Source organism: Haemaphysalis longicornis, unplaced genomic scaffold (assembly GCF_048455015.1).
Source record: "Haemaphysalis longicornis isolate Haplotype H1 unplaced genomic scaffold, Haemaphysalis longicornis Haplotype H1 scaffold_11, whole genome shotgun sequence".
NCBI lineage: Eukaryota > Metazoa > Arthropoda > Arachnida > Ixodida > Ixodidae > Haemaphysalis > Haemaphysalis longicornis.
Genome location: NW_027526214.1, coordinates 24,575,287 through 24,583,489, shown reverse-complemented (window position 1 = coordinate 24,583,489; position 8,203 = coordinate 24,575,287). Strand labels below are relative to the sequence as shown.

The 8,203-nt window shown below is 45.5% G+C and overlaps 1 non-coding gene across 1 annotated transcript; it reads left to right on the top strand.

Moving 5' to 3' along the window:
• The first annotated feature begins 1,091 nt into the window (after positions 1-1,091).
• Trnat-ggu (transfer RNA threonine (anticodon GGU)) lies at positions 1,092-1,164 on the top strand. The gene has a single exon. It is a non-coding gene; the product is annotated as a tRNA-Thr (tRNA).
• The last annotated feature ends 7,039 nt before the right edge of the window (positions 1,165-8,203 follow it).

The following is an 8,203-nucleotide window of genomic DNA, read 5'->3' as shown; positions in this document are numbered from 1 at the left end:
GCCAGGTAAGGATTTTATTTGTGTGATTCGCCAACGATCATAGGATGGGTTTTGAATTTTATATAAGCGCTGTCTCCACCCATTACCAGCTCTGTGAACGGCGTTTTATGTCCTTTGGAAAGCTCAGACTACCATTGTCGGTACGGGAACCTTACAAACCTGGTCGTTTATTTTGTTGGGAAACCTGTAAAATACGATAGATAATGTCCCAGCGAACCTTGCGGTTAGAGGTTGCTTCTCCTGTTTAAACAGTTCACTTGCAAGAAAAGACAGCGACCCAAGGCTAGGTACTAAGAAGGACTTTGTTGATCTGAACTCACTTCATAATGCATTGTCAGCCTCTCTATATCATTTTACGCAGGTGCACAACACAAAAATATCTTATATCTTGTACTGGCAATATATACAATGACGTTCTGCTTGGTGTCACCAAACTCGCTAGCAGGACATACAATAATGGCTTTAAACTGAACCCATCGCAAATTACTTGCTTAGTGTGCTCCAGGAAGCCTGGAAGTATACTCTATCATGATATCAGGCAAGGCATTGTTGTGATTTGTGTAAAAAAAACGGACTTCTTCTGGTGCACTTTTGGGTGAAAACGTACATTCATTCCATACATAAAAGCAAATAAATGAAAATATTCGATGTTCTCAATGTCCTCTTGCACTAAACTTAAGGTGCAGACCAAGAATGTCTGCTGAGTGTGTTCGACCACTTTCATTTCGACTAAAAAAATTCATCTCTTTGTATAACCCACCACAACCTCCACTTTGCTTTCCCAGGTTTTCTTGACTGCCAACCCTTATTTTCTGCCTTAATTTCACGGAGCCCTCATTTCCAATTTTCTATTTCGCTACATGCTCAGCGAGGGGCTCGGTTCTGGCAGTCTTGGTGCCAAAGAGAGTTGAAGAGGGTTCAACGCTGGTCGACCACTCTCGACATGTCGTAGACACTCGAGTCACAGCCAGGGGATTAGAAAAAAGGTCCCCTTCACCCCGAGTAGTCCGAGTGGCACTGGCTGCCAACCCCAAGTGCAAGAAACAAAATATCTTAACATAAATACCCGAGAAAGTGCTGGGGAAACAGCCCCGCCGGTAGCGTAGTGGTTATCGCACCAGACCGGTATTCTGGAGGTCGTGGGTTCGGATCCCACCCGGCGGGCATTTTTTCACCCCTTTCTTTTCGACTAAAAAAATTCTTCATCTCTTTCTATAACCCACCACAACCTCCCATTTGCTTTCCGAGGTTTTCTTGACTACCAACCCTTATTTTCTGTCTTATTTTCACGGAGCCCCTCATTTCCAATTTTCTCATTCGCTACATGCTTAGCGAGGGCCTCTGTTCTGGCAGTCTTTGTGCCAAAGGGAGCTTAAGAGTGTTCAACGCTGGTAGACCACTCTCGACATGTCGTAGACACTCGAGTCACGGCCCGGGGATTAAAAAGAAGGTCCCCTTCACCCCGAGTAGTCCGAGTGGCGCTGGCTACCACCCCCAAGTGCAGGAAACAAAAATAACTTAACATAAGTACCCGAGAAAGTGCTTGGGAAACAGCCCCGCCGGTAGCGTAGTGGTTATCGCACCAGACAGGTATTCTGGAGGTCGTGGGTTCGGATCCCACCCGGCGGGAATTTTTTAACCACTTTCTTTTCGACTCAAAAAATTCTCCATCTCTTTCTATAACCCACCACAACCTCCCCTTTGCTTTCCGAGGTTTTCTTGACTGCCAACACTTATTTACTGTCTTAGTTTTACGGAGCCCCTCATTTCCCATTTTCTGATTCGCTGTATTTATATAAACATATTTATACGTATATTCTATATGTGTATACATATATATATATATATATATATATATATATATATATATATATATATATATATATATATATATATATATATATATATATATATATATATATATATATATTTATATATATATATATATATATATATATATATATATATATATATATATATATATATATATATATATATATATATATATATATATGTATATATATATATAATATAATTCTGATAAGGTCCATTGCACGACTTATACCTCTCATGTTGACCTCAAACTACTCCTGTCTTGCGGTGCGCGAGTCTGCAGTATATCCTCATCATCAATGTTTTATCGCCTCCATTGTGTTATTGGTCTACCCCTTCAACACTAATCACTTGGTACCCACTCGGTTGCCCTGAATGTCCACTAGTTGTCGGCTCATCTCACATGGCCAGCATAGGTCCATTTTTTTTCTTTATTCGAACCGTAATATCTTCCCTACTTTGTTATCTTGCTTGTATCGCTCGTTACCCATCCCTGAGTGTTACTCGTAGCATAATTTCTGCATTGGCCCATTGAGCTACCTTAGTTTGTTGTCTACTTATTTCGTAAGGCGACAAGTTTCAGCTTTGTATTTCCCTCTCCGGCTAACACACAATGCATTCATAACTCACATACACTTATGAGCACACCTGCTTCATCAACACTGGTTGGTAGAAACGCAGTCTTAAGATGTCTAAACAGCACTGCTCCCGCACGGTTCTTTCGCGGGTGCGGGGTGGGAGAGTCCTTCCACCCATGCGATGGAACTGTATAAGTTCGCTGAACTTTGTTTTACGGGCAACACCACATTCGACGGTAGCTTGCAGAGGCGCGGTTGCGTTATGTTGACGCCACTACGTCTGTCATCTCGTTTTGGTTTTTTAGATGCGGAGCGTCTTATGCTCGGGGGTATGAAACTTGTGGACTGCTGGCGACCGTCCGCACACCATCTGTGCATGCGCTCGTCTCCTCTCCAAACAGCTGCGTACTCTCCTCTCCTCTCCTACCGTCTGCCCGCGCTCCTCCTTCGTTCGCTTCAGCTCTCTCGCGCGCAAGTGCAGCTCTCTCTCGTGGTCTCTTCTCCTACAGCTGTGAATATAAAGGGGACCGTGCGGAGCGCGCTTTAAGTGCCGCACTTGCTTCGCTTGACTCGGCTTGACTCCGTGCTTCTTCAGATGAAGTAGGATGGAAGCAACAGTCCCGTCAGATGAGCGTTTGCAGGTTCACTACTTTTAACGCAAATTTGGGTAACCAACCTAATGGAAACGCAAATGGAACCCCCATGACGCTCCGCATCCTACTCATGGTTCCCTTTGGGGAGATTGGTGTAATTTGTTCGTGCTTCTCCGATGCGTCGTTCCCGCGTGCGCCGGGATAAACTTCGTTTTAAAACACCGATTCGCTCATTAGAGGTCAGCCCAGAACAGAACGCGCGCAGCCTTACCACACACTTTGTTCTTGGTATAATTACGCACTGCCACCCTCTTAACACACAGCACTGTCTAGCACCTGGGGTCGGCAATGGCCAGTGCCATGGCGGCCTCCTCCGCCTGTCTCACCTCTCGAACCAGACCGCTCGCCACCACCCTCGTCGCGCCGAACGACGCCTCGATGACAACAGCCAGAAATGCCTCCAGTCTTCGTGGTATTCGGCCGCTTCCACGACTCTTGCATGCCCGTCCTTGTTATGAACGTTGATCAGGGACATGGCTGGCACAGGCCGGCCAAGGCTAGGTCGAGGCCTGCGGCGGCCATGCTGTTAAGGTCATGCAAGGCCGCTCGCACCTCCTCCGCACTGATGTCATGGTCGAGCTTATCGTTGTCTCAATGCCCGCATTCGGGATGCATTTTTATGGGAGTAGCCTGGAAGTACTTGCTGCCTGTGTGTCTGATTATTTCGGGTTACTCGTTTTGCTTGACTTATCTGTGAATTCCAAATGAGAGGCGGTCGCGTTGATGCTGGTCTGTTTTCGCCTCAACGAGCAGATGCCGCATCAAGTCTGAGGTCTTTTATTGGTCGTTTTATCCCCATGCCGGTTTCGCCTCGTTGAAATCCCCGCAAACAAGCCTGTAGGTCTCTGCCGTTGTGCTGCGTTGGTGCAGGAGATTCTGAAACTGGTTTCCAGTGCGAAGCGGTACTACAAATAATCGGCAGAAATATGCGGTTGTTCTATTCCTTGCCTGTAACGACATCGATTGAAGTGCATTCATTTGACAATGGGGCAAATTGTGTTCAATCAAGGTGAGTTCCTTGCAAACGAAAGTGCATAGCCCTCTACCGCTAGAGATGTGCGGAGCTACTTTTGTTATGTGTTACTGCAAGCCTGCCCTCTTGCTAGCGAAATCATTACAGTTCCCGTGCAAGGTCACAAGACCCTTCACTGCTGTAGTGGTTGCAGTTGCTGGGGCAGCCATAATTGTTCCTAATTGTACTGCTGCGTTGGTATTTGCTGTATGGCGTTCTTTAGCTGCTGGCGCGTCTGCTTGATGTCGTTGAACTTTCTGGTAATGATCTCGGTGAAGGTTGTCCTAACGTATTTATCGAGCCCTACAATATTCTTCTCAATTCGGTGGATCTTGTCTTCCAGGTTGTCCATCCGTTCATTGAGTTTGCGCTCGTACAGATTCTCGCTCTCTGGTCTCTTGGGTACCGGTTACTTCGCGGTGGCTGTTGGGTGTACATCACTGCTGGTACTAGGAGTGGGTTCACACGATACCGCTTCGGGCGTTTCCTTATTGGTAGAACGAGACGTCAGAAGATTTGATTTCCGCGATCTCTTTTCTATCTTTGTAATCTAAAAACCACGTCTTGCCCAGTGACTCTCATCTCGAGGTCGTTTCTGCGCCACAGATCTTTGTTGTATACCTTCAACGCCTTCATCACCCTATGTTCCATCTTCTTGCTGCTGCTGCTGCTGCTGCTGCTACTGCAGTCACCGACGTTCTTGGTGGTGGAAATGGTCTTGCTGGTTGCGGTACAATATGAGGAGGTGGTGGTGGTACCCCTCTGTGCTTTCATGGCAATATTCCTTGTTGCATTGGCCCAAGTCACGCAGACCCTTCATTGCGATCGCTTACGGTTAACACAACACTGTCTACTTAAGCGCCCCTGCGCTTCGAGGCGGAATGTTCGCAGAGGGACCAGTTCTGCTGACAGCTGTGCCAGCACCTCTTGCGGTTGCTGACGTCAGTGATCTCAATTGTTCACCTCCGAGCGACGCTCGTTGCTGCAGCTTCATTTGCTGCTCTGCCATGTAGCGCTCCTATTTCCTCTTTGTAACTACATGTGGAATCTTGTACCTATTTTTGCCAACCTTGTCACCGGTAAGATGTGGCCCTCCGCACAATATGCAAGTGCGGATACACGTATGATCTTCCTCAGGCTTAACGGCCCCTCAAGCGAAGCAAGTCTTCCCTTGAGCATTCGGATAAACGTCGCGGCGATAGTCCACCTTTCTGATCTACCTCCAGACGTCGAATCGCTTTCTCTATAGGGTGCGCTTGGTAAGAACGAGACCACCGCACATGTTATTCGGCACATGCAGGCCCTCGAAAGAAACGACGACTGTGGGCGAGCTACCACTCCTCTTCGCGGCAACATCCAGGGGATTTCTCGTGTTTACAACATTCGATCTGAGGCGGGAGTCCTCTATTTGGGTACCTTTATTATTTACGGTACCACATGGCACGGTTTGGTATGCTCCAACCAGGTGTTCCTTGCAACCAATGGCATTTGATTGTATTTTTGCGTAAAGCACGTGCATCGTCGGTGGTACTTACCACCATGATGTTTTGTTGCACGTTTAGGCAGAAGGTATGCGCTGACACTTCGCTTCTTCAAGCTTTTTCCGCCGCCATGGTAGCCGATCCCCCGATGGCGGTCTGAGTCTTCGCCGTCTTAAGGCATCTCCGAGGCTGCACAACCACTTTAGTCTCCTCCCTCGATAGAACATTCAACCCCCTTGATGCCCTCGTCACCGAAGCTTGAATATGCAGAGACGAAATGCAGACAGTCTGAGAATCACTGTAGAAAGTGTTAAGAACCGAGATTCAAGAGCTCTGTAATGAGCAAAGAATTCCCACACAGCGCTATTGAACAACTGAGTAATAGTCTAGAACCCGAAATTCCCCAAAATGCACAGTGGAGGAGTGAGAATGAGGTTGTCGGTACTACATGCACAACTCTGGAAGGGCATGCTAGATAGCTTAGAAGTCGCATCACCAAATCAAGAACAGCACTAGAGGAACTGTAATGTTAAAATTCAAGGTGTCGAGATGCGGGAAAATGAACAGATAATTGACATTCTTTCAATCATTGGTACTGCTATCTGTGAACCGAAAACGGCTTTTGATATCGAGTCTCGCCATGGGGTGTCGACAAGAAATCTAAAAAAAAAGAACATGGTCAGCTAGTTTATATCTTTTCAAAACGTCATATAACGCTAAGAAAGGCCAAGAAAGCAAGGCTGGCTCTCTCGCAAACCGGGGTTGACAGCCCGAATGCCATTTTCATCAATGAGAATTTCTGTCCAATTTTGAAACAACTTCTTGGTATGGCTGTCAGGCGCACGCACGAACAGAATTGGAAATCCGTGGGGACATTCGGTGGCAGGATATTTGCGAGGCAGCCTGATGATGCTGCCTTTTTTGGGATCACCAATGAGGCTTACTTTGATAAAATGCCCTATGCTGGAATAATGAAATGCGCTGGTGTTGCACCGAAGTGTAAATCCAAGCAAAATAACTTATCAAGAGTTTTTTATCACGACATCTTACCCTATCTAGCCGATATTTCCGCTATGTTCTGCATCTGAATGCTTGCTCAGCTTCTTCAAAGCATCAAAAAATATTTTAGTTTTTTTACACTTCCGTTTCCGATTTTCTATTATAATGATGACAGAAACAAGGAATAGTAATGCGTGCAACACGCCTTATTTAACCGGTTCTGATACCTGCTTTCTAAATAAACCGTGGCGGCGCAGTGGTGGCACGCTGCTATATATGATGAATGAGATCAGACATATGAATGAGTGCCAGATTTCTGCAGAGATACTGAGTACTACGAAATAATAACATTGCGGTACAGCACTGAGTTTACAACTGTCGTATATGATCTCCCACGTGAAAATTTAATATATTTTTTAATTTGTTGCAACGTTATCTACATTACATCTCAGTAAACAATTTTATTGTTATTTATGGCTTCGACATGAACATGAATATCTTGAAGAACACACCAAATACAGACAATAAAAAAAAGAATAAGTTTTACGGGTTACCTACCACGGTGGCTCAGTGGCTAAGGCGTCGAGCTGGTGAGCACGAGGTCGCGGGTTCGATTCTTGGCCGCGGCAGGAGCTTTTCTGCTGGAGGCGAAAAGCAAAAACGCCAGTGTGTACCAGATTTCGGCACACGTGAAAGATCCCTAGGTGGTTAAAATAATCCGGAGCCCTCTACTAGGGTGCACCTCATCGCCTGCGTTCCATCGGCGCGTCAAACCCCAAAATAAATCATCCATCAGTTTTACTGGTTTCACAAATGTAATTATTACCTCAACTCGTGTAACACTCAATAATGCGTCTACTCTTGACCTATAATCACAAACATCGAATCAATCGTACGCCACGCCTCCACACTAGCTTCAGGCATTAGTGATCACTGCCCTGTATTCGGTGCGTTTGATTATACTAGAAAGAAAGCGTCGTCCGTTGCAGCCTGTAATTTTGCAGCACTTGTCTGACACGGCCTTGCAGTCTCAATCTTGAACTAAGCAAGTGTGATTCGTCCCCTGTCACACGAACGACAAATGTAAATGAGGCGTTCTGTGGATTTCTTGAAACATTTCTTGACGTGTACACTAAACATTTGCCCTTTAAATACTTTAACGTGCCCACCAAGAAAAAATCTATATCTTAAGTTTTGTATTATCATTCAATTTTATGGGATATCACAGAAAAAACGTCCAGAAGCTGCGTGGCGGGTGATAAACAATGTTCTCGCTCGCGACCAGAAAATGTCTACTGCAGAGCGTATGGCCATAAACGGCCAGCATATGGCTCGCCCTAATCTCTCTGAACACTTTAAGGCATACTTCGGAAACGTTCGTTTACCTGATTGTAAAGAAGATAACTTTAAGCATATAACACACGATTTTTAGAATACAGCATTAGTGACAGTTTGTAAGTACAACAGAGTAGGCTAAAATCTTCAGAATATTCTTGAACCTACATAATAGCCACTTCCTACACATAAATAATGAGCAGACAAAACCAGTCAACTACGTTTTGAATGCTTTGTTTTGGTGTTAAAGCGTCTACTCAACGTTGTACTAGTTTCCGACAGCTTTCGTGAAGAAATGAAGAAAGAACAGGT